We start from the raw sequence: 22,963 nt of genomic DNA, 5'->3' as shown, positions 1-22,963 counted from the left end.
GCCGATTTTGCATTCTCGCGAACAATATGTCCCGAGTTGCATAAAAGTTCCTCGAAAATGTTTAATGTGTCCCCTGTGCTACAAAAAAGTCCTCATTTATGTGTTATTTGGTTGTAGTTTTGTCTTCCTGGACAGGCCATGTGGTGGCGGCCATTTTGTAGGTACTTCCTTTGTGCATTTATCATTGGCCTCCCTGCTTTTGGTCTGATCTGATAGTAGGCCAGAGTCCCAGAGGTGGTAGTTACTAGTTAGCGGGGCTGCTTTATGTAGCTGTTTCTATTTGGTCTATTTAATTACCATCATTACGGCATGTGTGTATGCCATTGCATTTCCAAGTTTGTTGTCTGGGCAGGGGGGTAGGTAACTTTTTTGTGTGTATAATAATTTTATGGCTTGTATGTGTTTTTGCAGTGAAGTTTTACAAACTCTTAGCCATGGGGTATTTTGATTTTCCTTGCATTAACCTGTCATGACTCATGTGTAGCAGGCATCCTCCTTTTTCTGTCCATATTGGTATATGATAGGCCTGCTTGACTTTATTATTGGTTCTTTCTGGACTTCATGTGGCTGGGAGCTGTGGTGCTGGTAGTATTAGTCTTCTTTTTTGTGTTTTATACATTGGCCTGTGTGTCTTTCAATTGTTCATGTGCTGGCTTGCTGCTTGTTTCACTGACGTGTTCTGTCTTCTTTGCTTGTAGGTGCACAGAAAAAGACTGAGGAGGTGCGGGTTGTTTTCATCCATCGCCCGTTCAACTGCCAGACGGACGTCCTTCAATTGTACACCACGTGTGGTGTGTGACTCATCTGACCACACATCTCTGCAATTTGTGCTACTGAGTGCTGCTGTGTGCTGACATCAGAAGAAGATGGGCCCTAAGAGAGCAGGTACCAGGTCCTCCACCACCAAGAAAGTTGCTGAGAAGAAGGTACAGAAGAAGGAAGTGTCACTTAAGGCTGGTATGGACCCCCAAACCTTTTTTGGGCCCCCAAAACGTACGCCTGCAGCAGCGGTGTCCGTGGTGCAAGCTGGGGCCAGCACATCCGCATTAGCGGGGGCAAGCCACCAACCCAGGGCCAAGCACATGAGGGTCGAAGAGGTAGCCAGCCTAGTGTTACAAAGCAGTGATACTGAGCCTGAACTTAACTTATCGCTGTCTCAAAGTAGCACACAATCCACGCAAGATGAAAGTGCTCAACAACCGCCGCCAGCAGTAGATGTTCAACAACCACAACCACTTCCCGCAATAGTTGTTGAAAAACCACAACCACCGCCCGCAATAGTTGTTCAACAACAACAACCAAATCCCACAATAGTAGTTGTTGAAGAACCACAGCACGCTATAGTACTTCCTCAAGAACAACAACCACCGTCTCCGCACGCAATAGTAGAAGTTGTTCCTCCCGATGTCGGGGCAGTTCAGGAAGTAGAGCCTCATTCCGGGCAAGAAGAAGAGGAAGCCACTTCTGGAGGTGATCTACTGTCTTTAAATTTACGAAAGGAAAGCAGGGTTAGTGGCAGTGCATCGAGTTCTTCGCATAGCATCCCTTCAGATGACCTTGATAACGAATGGCGTCCACCACGAGTAACTGAGCATTCAAAGGAGAGACATCCTAAGACCAGGCTTGGAAAAAGGAAGGATCCGTCAAGGCTTGAACTTCCGGAGTTCGATGTAGGTGAGCAGGATACTGATGGTGATAAAGACGGGTCTGACACTGACAATGTCATCATCACAAGCGTTATTCCTGGTGCAGAGGATGTAGAGACCAGCATTTTCACCCTATCCAGAAGGGCTGCGATTAGTGATGAGCAGGTAGCACGTGTAACTCCTACACACTCAGCACCCAAAGTAACACCAGCTCCCATTTTTGCATCAGCGAAGGCCCGGCAGCGTGCGACATCCAGCGCAAGCGCCACCTCAACAGAAGTAGGTAGTGGCAGTACTAGTACTGAACTGTCACATAGGGAAATCCAACAAAAAGGCTCCAGTTCATCCGGCATTGGAAGTGGGTCCTCCTCTTCCTATGGCAGGAGACAAAAGTTTAGCTCCCCAGTCTGGGATTTTTTTACGGTTCACCCACATCAGGAGAACATTGCTATATGCTCCATTTGTCATACCAATGTTAGTCGTGGTAAGATTGGTACAAACTATGGTACTGGAGGCCCAACGACCCATATGAAAAAAACACACACAATTCAATGGGAGAACCACCTTGCAAGCTTAAAAGATGTAAGCCCTGGTGTTGGTGGGGAGGATACAGTACTACAAGGTCCACTCATGGAAGAAGAGGGAGACGATGACCTTCTATCTGGGAGTGCTACACAAATGAGCCCTGTCGCCAGCACTGGAGTGGTGCAGTCCAAATCCTCAGCATCAGCAACTTCTCAGTGGCACCAGAGTCAGCCGGAGACACCAAGGACAAGGAGTGAAAAGTCTGCGTTGAAAGGTGGTCCGTCTAGCAGAACAGAAAGAATTACCAAGCAGCTTACCATTACTGGCATGTTTAGGCAGGAGGGAAAGTACGAGCGGAACCACCCAACAGCACGTTTGTACAATGCGAAACTTGCAAAAATGTTGGCACTCGACCTTCTCCCATTTTCATTTGTTGAGGCAGTGGGATTTCGGCAATTAGTGGCAACACTCGCCCCAAAATGGGACGTTCCCAGTCGCTACTATTTTGCAAGAGTTGCTATTCCAGCACTACACCACGACGTGCTGGGATTGATTGGGAAAGCCTTACAACAGAGTGTTGTCCATTGTATCCACCTGACAACCGACATGTGGAGCAGTCGCGAAGCCACAGCAGATTACATGTGCATCACCGCACACTGGATCTCTTTTGCAGGTGTGAAAGACAAGTTAACTTCAGGCCTTCTTGACGTTGCTGGGATTTTCAATGACACTCGCAAACATGCAACTGTAGCCATGTTTGGTATGGAGAAAAATCATACTGCTGACAACATTTTGTCTGACTTTAACAGCAAGGTCTTTGAATGGCTGAAACCAAGAGGCCTTAAGATTGGTTTTGTTGCCACCGACAATGGCAGTAATGTAGTGAGGGCAATGAAAGATGGACAGTATTTCAGGGTACCCTGTTTGGCACACTGCATTAACTTAGTCGTGCAAGACTTTCTGAAAAATGAACTCCAAGTCAGCACCATACTGACCATCTGCAGAAGAATATGCACGCATTTTAACCATTCTTTCAAAGCGCGGAAGCTGCTACGCGTCATTCAGCGGGAGCATAATTTGCCAGTCAAAGCACTGATCCAGGAGGTCCCAACACGTTGGAACTCGACTTATTTCATGCTTGAGCGTCTCTTTGAGCAGTACATACCACTGAATGCTTATGTAATGTCAAGAAGATTAGTGGATCCTACTGTTAATCTTAAAAGCCTGACCGTTGAGATGTGGCAGTGGGACATCATTAAATGCTTGACAGAGATGCTACAACCTTTTGAGGTGTTCACACGTGCAGTTAGCAGGGAGGACTGTACTATGGGCCAAGCCATCCCATTGTTGTACATGCTCGAGCAACAGCTGAAGGAGGTCTGTGAAACATACGAAGGTGACGAAGAAAAAGTTGATGCATGTACCTTGGCCAAGGCCTTACGCAACCGCTTATCTGTAAATGCAAGGCTTAAAATGATTGTGTCAGATCCAAATTACATAACTGCAACAATCTTGGATCCACGGTACAAATTGTTTGTCAGCAGTAGCACAGTCATTCCTTTTTCAGATGGGGATGTTGCCAATTACAAAAGTTCCATTGCTGTGGAAGCTAATGATTTCGAAACTGAACGGCTGTTACTTAAAGGCCTGCCAGTGCCAGCCCAGGACAGTCAAAGTACTCCAGGCCATCCTCCCGAGGCAACTCAGGCAAGTTCATCAGAGCATGAGAGCGGTGCGTCCGCTTCCCAGCAGGCACCAACAGTACCAAAAGCAGCACCTACACGATCTGATTCAGCAGACACAACCAAAAGCATAACTGCTTTTTTTCTACAGAAGGGGATGGGTAAGTCCGTTGCTGTTGCAAAGGGGAAAGAGGAGCAGCAAAGCCGAGCACCAATGAACACTGAGCGGATGGTTCAGGCCTATCTGGATGACACAACAGAGGTGTTCATGGAGCAAAGCCCATTGGTCTATTGGTATGAAAGAAGGAGACAGTGGCCAGTGCTGAGCAGGCTGGCGATAAAGTATTTGGCTTGTCCTGTAGCCAGAGTCGCCTCTGAGCGGGTTTTCAGTGCTGCTGGTGCCATTGTGACATCGAAAAGGACCAGTCTCTCCCCCAAAAGCGTCGAGAGGCTGACAATGATAAAAATGAATCAACACTTCATACCACCAGACTATACTGTACGTGAATCAGAGCAGGATGAAGAAAGCGAGCCCGAAGAATTCATCACTGCTGGGTTACATGACCTACTGCTGTCCGGACCCACAGAGTTTGAGGACGAGCACCTCTTCCCTGACCAATAGGCTGTTAAATTGTGACTTTTTCCCTTCTTTTATTTGTGTTATTTATTTTCTTATTAAAAATGACTTTCTGGTGCAAAACTGCTAATCTTAAAATAAAAAGCTCAACCAAATCCATCCCCACCACTCATTCTTTTAATGTACCTACTGGAGTTGCACACCTGTGCATTTATTTTCGCTGTATCTTTTTTAGTTACCTCCTGGAGTTGCACGCCTGTGCATTTATGTTCCATGTTGACTGCACTCCTCAGAGTCTTGCTCCATCTTCTTGACTCCCACTCAAGTCAATACAATTCCATCTTGGCAGCCATACATTTCATGTTGTAGATGGAGTATAGTACAATAACAATAATGTAGCCTCTAACAGTCCCTCCATAACAAGTGAACCGTACATGACTACAGCCATCCTCTATTTCATTTGAAATCTGCAACTCATAATAACTGCCTTGCTGAGTCTTACTCTTAAGGCTACCACCTCTGTCTGCAGGCATTCAGAGACGACTCTTCTGTGTCAAAAGAAACTTGAGCAGGCATCCACAACTGAAGTCAACTTGTTGTGATGACTCGCATTACAAAGGCTCGGCAGCATCTGTGATCAATCTTCTGACAGTGAAAGAGAAGAGCAAAACAGGTATAAAAATGAATGATGCCATGCATTGCATTGGATGTATTTTTTTGCTGACTCTGAGCTAATGTGCATGGAGTTGAAGTATACTAGTAACTTCAGTTCAGACTCACGTGATAGCCAATTTTTCCATGTTATTTACTAATAATAGAAATTATTTACGCACTTGTGTTCCTACTACTACAGATGCAGTCAGGACTTAATTTATCGTAGTCACTCACTACAGACTGAGTTGCTGATGATAATGATGGTGACCACCATATCTTTGCTGTCAGGCAGTTGGATCTGAGCTGATTGATGCACGATGTTTCTTGGAGTGGAATACAAGGTAATAAATAAATACAAATAAGAGGCACAGCACAGTAGACCCAGGCTACTACATGTTTTTGTGCACAGTGCTGTGGTAGAGTACAATAGTGGTATGATTGATGACTGAGAATGACACATTGATTTTGTTGATTAATTTTGTAAATGCTAGGTTGCTTTTTCAATTCCATTCACCTTTCTGTGGCTCTGAAATTTTTAGGGAAATGCAGTTTGTATAACGGGCAAACCTGTGTCGTCGTGGGCCTGTTGTTGTGTGCTGGCTCCTGTCTTTTTTTGTACTTCTAGATTAAAAATGATATGCAACTAGTAGACTTATACAAATTGTATCCAAGCCGCCTCAGTCTGAAAGTCCTCTCATACGACTACTCCTCTTGTATTGTTTTTTTTATCTTCACTGTATTACAATTTGTTTAGGTCATTCACATTCTTTTGTATTTGCCTTTTCTTTTTCAGGCTGGACGTCTTTCACCCACTGCTTTATAGTATGAGCATCAACTCTCACCCTTACCACAAATCCTCATCATCAAGCAATTGGATTGCGGGAAACCAAGAATGATATTCAGCGTGTCCTTTTCTTACGTCCATTGCTTACAATCATTGGCTAGCGGATCAACATCATAAATCATCGTCTTCATTGTTTTGCTTTTGTTGTCTCCAATCTCCATGCGTACTGTTTTTCTTTCTCAAACCTTTCCCAAAACCCCCGTACCCATCCATTAAACAAACCCTAACCCTCTTCCCCCGGGCTGCGTGGTTACATTGAGGTGTGATGTTTCTTACATTAAATATACACCAACAATTTGATCATGCGCTTGCTGGGGCAGATGTGGTCAAAGCAACAATAGTGAAATGTCAACAAGGCATGGCCAGGATCTTCTGCGGCTTCCCAACTCAAGCTCTGTGTATAACGCCAAATAATTTACCATTAACATCAAACAACGAATGCATCTAATGAATTGGCGTAATTTTTTGGGTTTAAAGTTTAAAGCATTATGATTTAGAAAAGTTTGACGTTGCCGTGAGTACTACAAGTAAAGTTGAACTTCTTCTTATCTTCTCTTGCACTTAGTTTCCAGTCCCCAAAACCATTGTTTTGTTTCAGTTTAGCAGTTGCAATATTGGGTCACCCATGCAATGTACTGTACTTACTTATACTACCCCCACATTGTCTGTCACGCAAATGACTGCCTCTTTCTTTTTGTCTCTAAATGCTACTGGCAGGGTCTGTATACTACTATCACAGAAGTTCTGATTCTGAACCACAGATTCTTCGCCATTGTCTTGGAAATCAAATGCAGCCCTTGCAGTGCCACACTTCATGATAAATCATCATCATCTCATCAGCAATCACAGGTAAGATAAGTTTGCAGTGAGGTATAACGCAAGACAGACTGGTCGTTCTTCTAATACTACAAATATAACTCGGTGAGGGTTTACTGCATCTATCTGTTTGCATGTTAAAGATGTGGGCAATATATTTTATTATTAAAAAGCACTGTCCGCCGACCTGCATGGCCAAATTAAACCTTGCGAGGTTGCACAACGTACATTATTTGGTGAAACACTCCCCCCCTCCAACCCCACAAGAAACGCAAATGAACTTCAAATGTTTTCTTTTGAACATAACTTTGTGTCTCGTTTATTTTTAACATAATGTAATATATAACTAAAGATGATACAAAAATAAAATATATATAAATCCTACACCACAGTTGTCCCTACCCGCCTCCCCTAACCCCAACCAAATTCCCACGCTCAATGTAATGTAAAAAAAAAGTAAAAACCCAACACCCAATTCCCACCCACCAACAAAAGGATTGAAAAAGGGGCAAACAGGGTCCATCTCATAGCCGGCGGGCTTTTAAGTGTTGATCCACCAGGATCTTTACACGCTCCTCTATTTGTCTTTTAGTCTGACTACTTTGAGCCTCCAGCCTGGCTACCCGGAGGAGAATTTTTCGCTGGAACTGGCGGCACCTACATTGGCAGCCATGTTGTTGTGGGGGGGTGGACGATGCGGGGAAAATCTGGCGGCGGGCGGCTGCCTGACCACGCCGACGTACTCCTGCAGGCTTGGGGGCCGGGGCATTGGAAGAGGCAGCAGCTGCTGCCGCCGCCTCCTCCTCCTCCTCCTCGGCCTGAGCCACCAGCCGGCGGTAGGCCTCAACGATGGCCTGCAGTTTCCGCTGACGGGCCCGGACTGCCAGCTCCTTCCTCGTTGGTTTAGAAGGAGTAACTATAAAGAAAGAGACAGAATTGTTGTAATCAAAAATCCCAGCAAATCAAGAACACAAAATGGATCCAACACATAGTGGGCGGCACAGTACAGTAGCAATAGCAAGCAAGTTGAGTACCTAAAATGTTGTTTTATCTATCTTGAACATTCTACGCCTTATATACTTCATTTGTCTGCCTTTTTGGCACGGCATTATGCCTGCCCTAGTAACATAGCATGGGTGTACTTCAACGGTCACATACGAACACCTGTCTTTTTCATATCTCGTTTTTTTATATCATATACTCTGTGCTTCCGGGAAAAGTGACAGTCTCAAACTAACATTAATTAACAGTGGCCAGCTAGTACTAGTAAATGTCTACTCTAGAGACTATCATTCTTTATATCGCCAACAAACGTTAGGTGGTTTGTGTTTCGCCAGCAACGACCCGGAATGCATCCAGTCGTCCCGTCCTTCCCTTGCCTTTGGGTTTAACCAAAACACCGCTGCCAACACTAGTATCCACTATCCACTAACCACCGATATTGGATGTGTCTCCCACCCACGCAGGCAGCTGTGTTTTCCCCTTTCTATGCTTCCACAACAACCCACGCATCCAACTGCTCTCAAACACCTGCATTGCTGATTCCAAAGTATCCTTCTATATTATATGATTGGAGCTTTTTCCTTGCTCCTTTCATCATACTTAAAATCAATCTCATGTTAATCCATCGCGGTCATGTAATGTTGTGGATAAGACTTTTTTAGTCTGCCACCAACCTTTCACAGCTGAGTTGTAGTCACATAGAAGAGGCCTGTATAACTTATTTTATCAATTCTCGCCGGTGGTAATGCTTTTGCTAAGCTTGGTAATGACAACGGTGGCGTCATATATTGTCCAGTATAACTTCAAGTTCATTATAAATATCAGAGTACAGTGAGGAAGTTTTCCCCACCCACCAAGTAATGCGGATCACTATTGAATGTAACTTACCATCGCCCACCGTTGTTGTCTCCTCCCCCGCTGCTGCCGGTGCTGCTGTAGGTGCCTCTGGTGGTCCTCCATTCCCCTCCGGGATCGCCTCTGCTGACGCCGTTGCAGCGCCGCTGCCCCCGTCGGCACTGGTGGATGGTACCGGTTCTGCAAAAATAAAAATAAGTAATTAAGTACACCTTTTTAGATGGATGCACAGCCCCCATTGTACTTGTTCACCAAGAACGGAGTTCTGCAAAACAGTTAAGTACAACGTAATAAGTAGTAGTCCACATTGCCTAGTACAGCAGAGTAAGTAACACACTACACATATTAGCATTTATTTGGTATGGTATGGTACCCAAGCTCATCTCATCTATACTGCAACTCTAGTCCTTGGAAAGTTAGACTGAACCATGTAACCTAACCAGTTTGTACATCAATGACATGTCTACAGTTTTGCGCATGCTACCTCACAGCTTGTTGCGCAGTACGAGAAGACGCCTTTGAGGCCACATGATAGTTCAAAGCATACACCTGAAGAGTTTGGAAAATAGAAAGGCCCGTATTTACTTTTTGAATGTGGATTGTGGAATCGAGTTTCCTTACAGCCTCAGGTTACACCTTTTTTTTAGCATGACAGCTAAAAAGTTCAATAAATGTATGTAATGTTTTCATACTGTCTAACGTGCACCACTTTTGTCATTATCTTTCGGCAGATGAGAAGATTTCCTTCTACGAAGCAAAGATTTCCAGAGCTTACCAAAAAGAGGCATATGCAGCCAGTATACGTTCAATGGTGAGGGGTCTCCGACATTTCCCACATTTCCCTATCGTGCACTGGTAGCTGTACAAATGTAGATTACTTTTTATTCAGCCTTTTTTAACTCTGGATTTTTTCTGGTGGCCCTGCCCTTGACGTATTTCACAGAACAACTTAAAAACATTGATGTTACTTACTTAGTTACTTCTAACAAAATAAAGGTTTTGAAGTACCACATTGACTCGGAAGTATATTTTCAGTGTCTGTTGTCTTGTAGACTTACACGAGAGAGTGAGCAAAAGGGGGTTACTTAGGTTATGGATTGTGTAATAAAAGCATTTGGCATCTTCATATTGGGGTTCAGGAAAGGGGTAATTGAATAATTGACCAATGACTGAGCCCATATAGGTTGTCGTTCATTGAATTGTGGGTTCCTCTGAGTTCTGTGACTGAGGTGTAAGACTGTAAGTAAGTAAGGTCCAACCTGCCTATCAACAACAACATCCAATTTTGGGGCGCATACATAGTTATGTATGTGACTGCATAGAAGAATACCCGCAAGAGTAGTAGTGGTATTCATTACTAACGCTTACAAAATAGTAGACCAACATCTGCATGCATACTTGGTTGATGTCAATTGGCAAAGAAGAGACATTACAGAGGAAAAAGCATAAGACAGGAGTGGACCCTGTGCCTTCCGCTATTCGATCACAGATTTTTTGAAAAGATTGATACCTTAACTAAAGAGTGGGCAACAGGGCAAGCTTACCTACAGACAGTCTAGTAGTAGCACAGAGAGTCATAAGAGAGGCTCTTTCAAGGAACAGAAAGGCAGGGACAGATAGTAATACCCAAAATTTTGAAAACATAAAACAAAAACAAGCATTTGTCAAAATTTAGTTAGGTGAAATGTCATTAATCGGTTGGAAAAAAAGCTCTGTTAGAAAGTTAGGGAAATATCATTGTTCCAAAAGAAAACACTGTTGGACTTACTAGGGACAGCAGCAGGATCCTCAGTAGAGGAGCTCTGTGCCTGTGGTTCTTCGCGTTCACCCGCCGACTCGGTCCCAGTCTTCTGCTTGCCCCTGGGTTCTGTGGTTCATGTAAGAAATAATAATAAAGAAAGAGGAAAACATTGAGTGCTGTGAAACATAGACAGCATTTCAAAAACCACTGCTACAACATTAAAAGAAACAAACATTGGTCTACCAAATGACTACTGCCTTGCATGATTCACTGACTAGTGTACTTGGAGAAAACAAATCAAATGTTCCATAAACATTCTGATTGCAGATTACTAAGTAACACAGAGGCAGTAAGACCTGAACAACACCACAGATTCAAGAATGGGGTAATCAATCAATTATCTGTAAGTAGCCATTTCTTTTTCATTTTTTGCCAGCAAAATGCATAGATCACAAGGAGGAGACATGCTTAACTTTGTGCATACTAACTAACACGAAATTGTACGTTCATGGCATCATATTTTGTTTTGCTACTGACTGAATGCTACTGCTGCCCTACCCACTCAATAAACAAACTACATCAGTTCTATGGAGGGCTGAGGCAGGGGCGGCTCTAGGCTCATGGTGGTCCTGGACTCCTGGCCAGGGAGCGTAGGTGGGGGGCCCAGAAGAGGAGGTCGGGGCGGAGCACGGAGGCCAGTGAAGAGGGGGGAGTCAGGGTGTTTGGAAGTGGAACAGAGCCGGAGGCACCAAATCCCTGCCAGGGGCCGCCACGCAAATATGTATCCATCCTCTGAGGATTATTAAATTAAGGATATATATTGGTGGGGTGGCCCCTGGCGTTTGGTGGCCCTGTGCAGTTGCACAGCTTGAACATGCCTAAATCCGGCCCTGGCTGAGGTAAGAAGAACAAAGTAACTTTTGCATTCATTGCCAGAGGAGTATTCATGCAGAAGAGAAGGCCGTGAAAAAAAAATGATACAATATGCATTGCAAACACGTACAATTATCCATCAACGGCTATTTCACTGACGGACAAAGGAAGGACAAGACTCTATTAATAGCATTAACTAACTTCAGTTCTCTACAATAAAGAAAATCTCACACCAATAAACAGCAAAAGCTAGCGCCAAATTGAACACGCAAGAGTCAGTGAAGATGAAGAAGCGCAGCATAGACCAGTGTCATACAATTACAGTAGATATAATAACGGAATACATCGGAAATGTAACTAGGAGCACCAGTCATCGCGTTACTTATTCAGCCAAGATTTACAAATATACAATAACAATACTTATACTACTATAGAGATATATTATACACACACTTTTTTTTTTGGGTAGCCACTCACCAAGACCCACGACCTCGACGCCAAGCAGGTCCAACAGGTCCTGCTCCCGGTCCAAAATGTCTGCCCAACGGTGGGTCAGCTGATGGTGGGTACGCCGGATACCGGAGCAGCGGAAGACTGCCCGGCGCACCTTCACCCACCGCCGGAGACGCTCCTCAATATGCTGGTAGCCGGAGCCGGGCCTGCCACCTGCTGCCAACATCAAGGGGAGGTAGCGCTGGATAAAAAACACCAGGGCAGCCACCTCCTCCTCCCCAAAAAGTTGGCGGGGCCTCACCCCTAGGGGGCGCATTCTGCCGCAAGGCAGCCTAGTTTTTTGGGGCACTGGCGCCTTGCCCTTTGAGCCGCCGCTGCTGCTGGCGCCCTTGACCATGGTTCTGGGTGGAGGGTAGCAGAAAACTAAAAGTTCAAGACAAAAAGGTAGGGGAAAGAAGAAGCAAGGTAAAAGAACAAGAAGGAAGTAAAAAGCAATAGAAAAGTTGTAAAAGTAGAAATAAAATGAAAAATATAAACCTAGGCACAGAGAGAAATAGGTAATAACTAAAGAAAGTTAGAAAAAGTGGGTAAAAAGACAAGGATTAAAGAGATTTTAACAGGATGCAAAAGTAGGCCCAAAACCATAGCCAGAGTGTGTGATCCAAGATGGCTGCGCCCATCGCGACCGCATGGGTAGGTTCGCGCGATATTTAGCGCGATCACGCACTTTTGTAGTGCGAACGAGAAGATGAGTTCCCGAACATGTCTTGCACAACGCGACCACGTTAATTGTGACCCGGAACAGGAAATAAGGGAACGCAAGCAGGCGGGACAAACCTCTGGGGTAATTTAGCGCGCTAGCCATCCCGAGCATGCAGGCAACGCCCCGAACACGCGCACCGCGCTCCCGAAGACGAAAAACGGCGCGCGAACGGGCCCAGCAAGCAACTCCGCATGCTTGCGGAGCTACGCGTAGTTCGCGGAGTGCAACTACGTCTTCGCGTAGCTCCGCGGAGTCCGACTCCGCGAACTACGCCCAGGGTTAGATAAGATCAGGGCCACGGCTACTGATTTTCTGGCTGAGATAGGAAGGAAGTCAAAGAATTTCTTCAGCTGTCTAATGAGGTTAAAGCAGCACCCTGCAGTGATGCGCACATGATCGTCAAAACTGAGGGACGAGTCGAATTGGACACCCAGATTGCGGGCCGAGGAAACCGCACTCGGCGGGGCTTCAGAGTGTTGAGGCCACCAGTCTTTTGGAGAGAAGAGGATGTCTTTGCCTATGGGTATAATTTCAGTGTTGGCGCTATTGCACTTGAGATGGTTATTGTTGAGCCAAGAAAAGACTTGGGAAAGGCAGTTCTGAAATCTGAGGGCAGCATCAGAGTGTTTTTTATCTATGGTGACGACAAGTTGGGTGTCGTCAGCATAAGATGTTACGAGGATGCCATGGGATTCAATCAGTGTGAGCAGGGGGGCCATGTAGATATTAAAAAAGAGTGGACTGAGTATGGACCCCTGGGGCACACCTGATGTAGTGGGTCTTTCGCCAGAGAGGAAGGGGCCTAGTGAAACTGTTTGTGATCTGTTGGATAGGAATGATGTTATCCATGTCAATGCAGTGCCCGTCACACCAATCTCGCGCATTCTGTTGATGAGGATGTCATGAGAGATGGTATCGAATGCAGCGGTTAAGTCGAGCAGGATGAGTACAGCATGTTTCCCCTCATCCTGCAAGAACTTAATGGTGTCCGATAGCTCGATCAATGCAGTTTCGGTGGAGTGGCCAGGGCGGAAGCCAGATTGCTGCGGGTGCAGAATATGATTGCTTTCCACAAAGGCTTTTAACTCCTCGTGTACTAGCTGCTCAGTGATTTTGCCTAGTGCCGGAAGTAGGGAGATTGGGCGCATGTTGGATAAATCTGTCGGGGATTTGTTTTGTTTTTTCATTAGAGGCTTAACAATGGCCTTCTTCCATTCGGCGGGGACAATGCCTGAGCTGAGGGATTCATTAACAATGGTATTGATTGGAGGGTTGACTGCCTCAATGAGATGGTGGAGGATACTCGGGGGACAGGAGTCCGTAGGGGCTCCCGATCGACAAGTCATGATAGCCTTCTGTGTTTGTAACAGGGAAACTGTTGAGAAGTTACCGAAAGAGGGTGAATTAGTGTCGGCAGCTTGTAAGGGGGTTGCGGGGGGGGGAATCCTTATGGATGTTATTGATTTTCTCAATAAAGAAATCAGCGATTTGATCGCAAAGGGTTTGGGATGGCGGGATTTCCAGTGCAAGGGCCTTGGGGTGGGTGAAAGACTTGACTATATTAAAAATGGTATGTTGTTTCTGTTTGGCTACTTCTATGGCTGTGGTAAAGAACTCCTTTTTAGCTATTTTTATGTTTGAGAGGTATTGTTTCCTCTGCAGGATGTATAGGGTTCTGGAAGTATGATCATAAGTTTTTCTCCACTTTCTTTCAAGGACCCTGCACATATGATGGCTTTCGGTCAGGCCCTGGGTATACAAGGGGGCATTAGGCTTTCTTTTGCGGGGGACTGATTTTTGATTGGATGTTTTGGAGTTGGCCGAAACCAGACTATCAATCCACATATGGAAGTTTTTGGAATCTTGTGATACGTCTCCGACGATGGTGGGAGGACATAAACAGAGCACACGCATAAGACTATGTTTGCACTAATCAGAACTAACAGTACATATGAAACAACCGAATAGGAGTTATACCTGTAAAGGAAAATATAAACCTTGTAGATGTGCAGAGGTATCTGGCAGCGTAGGATTTGTTGTGGTGTAACTATAGCAATAAAAAAGGCATGTAACAGTAATATGATAATTGTCAACCCCCTTCAGAGTCTCTATATAACATGTATCACATAGAAAAGAATCTACCTAAGTATACCTCTAAAATGCGTCACAGGGGAAGAGTGTAAACCATACACCTCCAGAATACCCCTGTTAATTAGAAGAGGTTAGACAATAGTTAACACCTACACACAATGCAATGCACGCTGCCACTTTTAGATATTTAATCCAGTTCAATGAAAACAAACATATGAAGACCCCTGTTACTCTTTGTTCTTCCAATCACCCAAATAATGCTTCTTAGCTGGGTATAGGGTAGGATCCAAAGTATATGTAAGGAACAACCACAAAAGTTTATGTGCGCCCTAAACACCACTAGACAATAGCAGTGTATCCTCCGTTGCCCGAAAATGCCAACCGAGCCAAATCCAATTGTCAAAAGGTCACGAAACCTGCACCACAGTAACAACCGTTACCGAGTAGCCCCAAAACACACGGACTCAAAGAAATCAGCGATCCCGCTGAAAACCGTTGTGGTGCAAAGCACCCTTACCGCACCAAACAATCCGAATACCCAAACACCGTAATCCAGTTCTCCAGAGGAATTCCCGACACCGATCCCCACCCACCGACCTCCTTAAATGTTTTCTCGTGAGATCGCGGTCCGTTGCGGAGGATCACGGGAACTGTAGTTCTGGCCCAGGGCATGCCGGGAATTGTAGTCTATTCATGTCGCAATCTTGACAGTACATCCCCCCTCAATAGAGGAGATCAGGGACCAGGCTTAGAGGGGCATCTCCGATGGAAGGCAGACACCAAAACCGGGGCATGAAACCCCAGAGCCGGCTCCCACGAGTTTTCCTCGGGCCCATACCCCTTCCATGACACCAGATACCACAACTTACTCCTCCGGTACTTGGAATCCAATATTCGTCTGACCTCATACTCCAGTTATCCCTGTACCATCAAGGGAGGTGGACGATGCTTGCCCTTTGATAATGAAGGTTTCAACAATGAGACATGAAACACCGGATGGATGCGTAGATGGGAAGGGAGCTTCAGCTCCACCGCCAACGGGTTCACGCGTTTCAACACAGTATACAGCCCAATGTACCTAGGGTTGAAAACACTGTGTTTCCTGAAACGCAGGTTCCTCGTGGATAACCACGCCTCATCACCCCTACAGTACAACGGACCTTGTCTCCGGTGCTTATCAGCAGCAGCCTTGTACTTGAGTTTCACAGCCTGCAGCTGGTCCTGTGCTTTGGACAACGTCTCTTTGATATGCACCACTCTTTGAGCCACCGCCGGAAGGAGCGAGTCTGCTTTCGGATGCACAAAGGGAAGAAACCGGGGGTGTCTGCCATACAAACAATAGAAGGGTGTGTTCTTGGTGGAACTGTGCGTGGCGTTATTATAAGCCACTTCAGCCAACCACAAGTAGTCCACCCAGATCTCTTTGCTATTATCCACGTAGCACCTCAAATACTGCTTAAGAGTCTGATTTAACCGCTTAGTCTGGCCATTGGATTGCGGCTGGAAACTTGTGGAAAGGGCCGTGTTGATATGTAGCGAAGAACACCATTTCTTCCAGAACTGGGCAGTAAACTGTGAGCCTCGGTCGGAGACTATAACACTCGGCAATCCATGTAACCGAACCACATTGGTCATGAGCAGGATAGCCAACTGACCCACCGAAGGCACCTGTTTGCAGGCCACAAAATGCCCAATCTTAGACAGGTAATCGACCACCACCATTATTGCCGTACAACCCCAGTCAGCAGGAAGACCCACGACGAAATCCACCGATATCCGATCCCAAGGGATTGAGGGAGTAGGGAGAGGCTGTAGCAAGCCCTGCGGACGAGAGTGGTCGGATTTCATTCTTGCAAATTGAGCACAGGCGGACACCCATCGCCCACCATCAGGTCTCACAGAAGGCCACCAGAACTGCCGCAGTACATGCTCCAGGGTTTTGGCAAATCCAAGGTGACCCGCACATGGCTACTCATGGCACCATACGTAGACCCATTTCCTCAAGGCCAACGAAGGCACCAGCAACCTGTTACGAAACAGCGGTAGGCCCCCATGCAACCTCCATTCCGGGTGACTACCAAGCCAGGTCTTCCAAATGAAGGAGTCCACCCCCTTCTTGACATCCCTCAGGAATGTGTCAGGCTGCATAGCACACAGCACTCTGTCCGGATCCACAATACTAGCCTCGGCCCTCTCCCCACACGGAACAACCGACGACTGGCGAGTGAGTGCATCCGCCTTCCGGTTGTCCGTACCTGGGCGGAACGTGATGACAAAATTGAAGCAAGAGAAAAACATCATCCACCTGAGCTGCCTAGGCGTGAGATGACGAGCGGCAGACATAAACTGTAAATTTCTATGGTCGGAGTAGACCGTGACCACATGACGGGCTCCCATTAGGAAATGCCGCCATTCCTGAAAAGAGTCCCGAATGGCCAGAAGCTCTTTTTCTGCAATGTGGTAATTTCTCTCGGCCGGATTCAGTTTACGTGACATATATGCCACCGTGTGTAGCTGACCCGTATCCGCATGGCGTTGAGACAGGATAGCCCCGATTGCCACATCCGAAGCATCCGCCTCCACAACATATGGTTTGTCTGGATCCGGGTGGGCCAACACCGGGGCTGACACAAAAGCGTCTTTGAGAGCCATGAAATCAGCATGAGCATCCTCGGACCATACAAACACGCTCGCTTTCCTCAGCAGCTGAGTGATAGGCACCACTAACTGGGAGAACTGATTGATGAAACGCCTATAAAAATTGGCAAATCCGATGAAACATTGTACATCACGGACATTACATGGAACAGGCCAATTTCTGACAGCCGTTACCTTCCGTTCCGCCATCTCTTGGCCTTCAGGACTCAGCATTACCCCCAGAAAGTCTACAGTATGAACATGAAAGTCACATTTACTGAGTTTGCAGTAAAGATTGTTTGCCTGCAAAATGGTAAGCAAGTTTGCCACATGCTGACTGTGCATATCCTCCGAGTCCGAGTAAACCAGGATATCGTCTATGTAGACGATCACATATCGGTCCAAGATATCACGAAACACGTCATTTAGAAAGAATTGAAAGGCCGCAGGGGCGTTACAGAGTCCGAAGGGCATCACTCTGTACTTGAATAGCCCATATCGAGTCTTGAATGCGATCTTCCATTCATCCCTGCTACGCATGCGGACCAAATGGTATGCCCCTTTCAAATCGAGTTTTGTGAACACAGTAGCCTTTTTCACCTGCTCCAACAAAACACTGATCAAGGGTAGAGGATACCTGTTCTTTACAGTAATGGCATTTAGCGCCCTAAAGTCTACACATGCGCGTAGATCGCCATTCGCTTTTGGTATGAAGAAAAGTGGCGAGGCGGCTGGATATTTAGATGGTCGTATAAAACCCAGGCCCAACAGTTTGTCCAAGAAGGTGTAAGTTCTCAGGCTCCGTTAGAGCATAAATCCGCCCACATGGTATCGCAGCTCCCGGGACCAGATCCATCTGGCAGTCATACTGCCTATGAGGAGGAAGCTCCTCAGCCTGTACCTCGTTGAACACCTTGCCAAAGGACTGCTACACGGCAGGAAGTTAAACACTTTTTTCTGCGGCCGTGGCAATACATGACCCACCAGATAAGGCTTGAGCAGGTTTTATAACCCCTTATGACATTGTTTCCTGCAAAACTCGGATCCCATTTGAACGGTTCTGGTGTCCCAATTTATACTAGGGTTGTGTTTCTCCAACCAAGGTAAACCAAAGATTATACCATATTGAGGAACCCTGATAACGCTGAATGTAAGAAACTCGGAGTGTGTGTCCCCTAGTAACACCTCAATTTCTTCCGTGTCGTAGCCTATAGGACCCATACTGAGCTTCCTCCCATCCACAGCATACACTTCTTCAGGCCTCTCCTTCTGCACTAGAGTAATTCCCATACGTTGGGCTTCCTGCATATCAATAAACATACCCGTTGCCCCTGAATCAACCATAGCTGACGTGACCACAGATTCTCCGGCAAACATTAACACAATGGATACGAAAAGTTGATTTGTTACCCTATTCATTCCACCACATAAAAAGGGACATACATAGGACTCCAAGAAACCCCTTCCTGTTTCCCAGAGTCAATCAGTTTTCCTCCACCTTTTCTGTATCTGCGGAAGCCACTCGGTTACCTCGAAAACGGTTTGTTTTGAGATTTACTGGGCATTCTCTCACATAGTGGCCCTTTTTTCCACAATTTAACAAAACCCTTGTTTACGCCTTGATTCTCTCTCAGCAGGTGTCAAAGCTGTTCTCACAGCCCCTATCTCCATAGGTTCCAAAGAGGAGGCCTGATTCCCTTCCTTGGTGACATGTGTCTCAACCACTGGTTTCCTATGATTCTCACCTTTCCTTTCACCCAGTCGATGATCTAACCGCAGGGCCAAATTAATCAACTCCTCACATGTAGCGGGTTGAGGATCGATCTGTGCTATGACATCTTTAAATTCATCATTCAACCCTTGATGAAACAAAGAAGCCTGTTTGTTTTCGGGCCAGGTGGTTTCTGCCACTAAACGCCTGAAGGCATTCAAATATACAACCAAGTCTTTCTTACCCTCCCATAATTCCAGCAATTCTCTATCAGCTGTATATGAATCCGCCCTTCTATCAAACACTCTAAGAAATTCCGTTTTAAAGGCTTCCCAATCATGCAATATAGGATCATTGCTATTAACCAACGGGACCGCCCATTGTGCAGTGTTGCCAGCTAAATATGAAATCAGAAAGGCCACCTTGGCCTGATTGGTAGGGAATGATTTAGGTTTACAGGAATAATGTAAAGCTACCTGAGTGAGGAGCACCTGAACCTTGTCTGAATCCCCATGAAAACGCTCAGGTGACGCTAATGGAATAGACACAGGCATCTCCACTACCACCGGCGGCGGCGGAGGAGCGGCCCCCACATCAAAAGGATTGCGCTGTACGCCATCCAAACGGGGCCTCAGGTCAGCGGTCTCTAATCTGGACGCGGCTACCTCCAACTGTAGGTTAGCCAGAACCTCTATCACATCTTCCAATGAGGCCATACTAGCACAACCTGACCGGGAGGACTATAATATGTAGGTCAGGAATTCTGTTATGATAACGTCCTCGGGATTGGTTTGTTGATTAGTATGCCCACCTCTAGATCGAATCAACGCCTGAATTGCCATAATAGCACAGAGCATTGAGAAGATCAAGCGAGGGGAAAAATGAACTGATCAGGGAAGGAAAGGAAGGGGACAGCAGGGAGGGAGATCTGAAAGACATAAACAGAGCACACGCATAAGACTATGTTTGCACTAATCAGAACTAACAGTACATATGACACAACCGAATAGGAGTTACACCTGTAAAGGAAAATATAAACCTTGTAGATGTGCAGAGGTATCTGGCAGCGTAGGATTTGTTGTGGTGTAACTATAGCAATAAAAAAGGCATGCAACAGTAATATGATAATTGTCAACACCCTTCAGAGTCTCTATATAACATGTATCACATAGAAAAGAACCTACCTAAGTATACCTCTAAAATGCGTCACAGGGGAAGAGTGTAAACTAAGCATGGGCGGAAAATCCATTTCGCTCGCGGATTTTCGGTAAATTCGCAATCCGCGAGATTCGCGAATCTCCCGCAAAATCCGCAAATCCGCGAGCAGCGGATTTTGCTCGCACTGCTCGCACTGTTCGCGTGAGTTCGCGGCTTCCCAGTACAACTTCGCGCCCCGCGAATAAGTGCAAAATTGCAGAAATACGATTTTAGCAAAACTGAAACTACTTACCAGGTTCAAAAGTTCAGGCTCATCATTAGTAGCCATTTCCTGTAGTGCTTCCTGAGGGGCCCCTCCAGAGTTCAGTTGCCAGTTGCAACTATTATGTGACCCTGCTCTGAACCTCAGAATAGTTACACATATGCCACAAAGGTCCTGAATTACAGCTAAGGGAGACAAGCAGGAGCCAGGCTGGAAGTTCAAATCCATTAATCAGCCCCTAATTCATTATTGTCAGTTGGGGCAGGGCAGGTGTTGTAACTAATTTTGCAACAATGAAAGCACTTAGCAAGTACAAAAGATCACTAATCAGGAAGCACTAAGGAAGCAGGTGCCAGCTAAAAAAATATTCTGTGACACATTAATCAGCCCCAAATTAATTCAGGTCACTTGAGGCAGGGAAGGTGTGCTTGCGTTGCCACAATAATGTACACTGACTGGACAACCAGAGGGTGCTGTGATGAAACAGAGGGTGGCATGGGTGGGCCAGAGGGTGGCATGAGTAGTCAGAGAGTGGCAGTGGTGACAGAGAGTGGCAGTGATGAAGAAGAGTGTCCCAAACAGGCTGGACACGTAGAAACAACAAGTTTGCGAAACTTGCGACCCGACAGGTAAGTTCGCAATTTGCGAAAGTGTACAAAACCCTCGCGAACTGGCAGAAACCCGCGCAAACACAAAAAAAAAAAAATCCGCAAATTCGCGAGAATTCGCGGATTTTGCGGATTGCGAGTTCGCAAATCCGCAAAATTCGCGAACGCGAGATTCGCAAAATTCGCCCATGCTTAGTGTAAACCGTACACCTCCAGAATACCCCTGTTAATTAGAAGAGGTATAAACAATAGTTAACACCTACACACAATGCAATGCACGCTGCCACTTTTAGATATTCAATCCAGTTCAACGAAAACAAACATATGAAGACCCCTGTTACTCTTTGTTCTTCCAATCACCCAAATAATGCTTCTTAGCTGGGTATAGGGTAGGATCCAAAGTATATGTAAGGAACAACCACAAAAGTTTATGTGCGCCCTAAACACCACTAGACAATAGCAGTGTATCCTCCGTTGCCCGAAAATGCCAACCAAGCCAAATCCAATTGTCAAAAGGTGACGAAACCTGCACCACGGTAACAGCTGTTTTTGGGCTACTCGGTAACAGCCGATACCGAGTAGCCCCAAAACACACGGACTCAAAGAAATCAGCGATCCCGCTGAAAACCATTGTGGTGCAAAGCACCCTTACCGCACCAAACAATCTGAATACCCAAACACCGTAATCCAGTTCTCCAGAGGAATTCCCGACACCGATCCCCAGCTACCGACTTCCTTAAATGTTTTCTCGTGAGATCGCGGTCCGTCGCGAAGGATCGCGGGAACTGTAGTTCTGGCCCAGGGCATGCCGGGAATTGTAGTCTATTCATGTCGCGATCTTGACAATAGCTGAATGTTCCGGCAGCCAGCAACATTTGGTAAAAAGTAGGTTGTATCCGAGCATACAAAGGCTTGATACGCTGGGCATTTTCGGGAATATAAGTACGCCCAAAATTTTAAAATCCCAGCAAGGACTGTAATTTTTTCAGAGTTGTAGGAGCGCGCAGTTGTGCGCATTTCTCCAAGAAGTGAGGGGCCAATCCTCGACCTTCATTGTTGAGCTCATAGCCTAGAACAACACTGTGTACTCTGCAAAGTGTGACTTTGCAAAGTTAAACTTGTAACCAAAGTTACAAATTATGCGGTCAACGCGACACAGATGCGCCCAAAGTTCGTCGTCTGTGAGATATATGTCATCCACATACGAACACGCATCAGTGTCTATCCTCTCTAAAAGAGAAACTATACGGGCAGCAAACACGCCTGGACTATTCTTATAGCCCATCGCTAAGCGTTTAAATTGGCGCTGTTTGCCGCCACAGGTAAAACTGGTCCACTGGAAACTCAGTCCGTCCAAATTGTGGGCAAAAAAAACGTTGGATATGTCAAGTGTAGTCTTAAAACATTTACGCACAAGACTATCCACTAGAGCAGAGCCGTGAGTATTCTGTATTGCACAGGTATGGCAATGCGAGTTTAAATGCCAGTAATCCAATACCAAACAGTACGAATCATCAGGCTTGGTCACAGTAAAAAGAGGGTTATTCATCGGTGACACACAAGTTTCAATCACACCTTGATATTCCAATTGTTCAAGGATTTCTGCGACGGAAGCCTTAGTTTCACGTCGGATGGGATATTGAGGTTGAGGCTGTGGCATAGACCGTAAAGGAATCTCGTGGTGTGGGGAAAATTTATCCCAACCACATTGTGTATGGTACAAAGCCGGCGCAAGAGCCTTAGCCCACTCTTCTGCAAAATTCAGCGCATGCTCTTTCGAGACCGTGTGCGCGAAACTAGGGAGGATTACCTCCTCCCCTCTCGGAGCTGCGAGCACAAAAGGTGGGGGCCAGTCAGCCTCCGCCAACAAAATATTGTATGTAGTCGTAAGATTCTCCCAAGACGCCCCTTTGATTGTACGTGTATGTCACCTTCAATTAAAAGGACAATTTCATAAAGTCTTTCACGGGGAGCTACTCTAGTATCAGCTGTCTCCACAACAACATATCGATCAGTCGATGTCACCTACAGTAGTGGACGCAGGGCCTCTCGCACTATGGTAATC

This window comes from Lissotriton vulgaris, chromosome 2_1 (genome assembly GCF_964263255.1).
Source record: "Lissotriton vulgaris chromosome 2_1, aLisVul1.2, whole genome shotgun sequence".
Lineage (NCBI taxonomy): Eukaryota > Metazoa > Chordata > Amphibia > Caudata > Salamandridae > Lissotriton > Lissotriton vulgaris.
The sequence above is the reverse complement of the archived record's forward strand: the minus strand, read 5'-3'. Positions refer to the sequence as shown.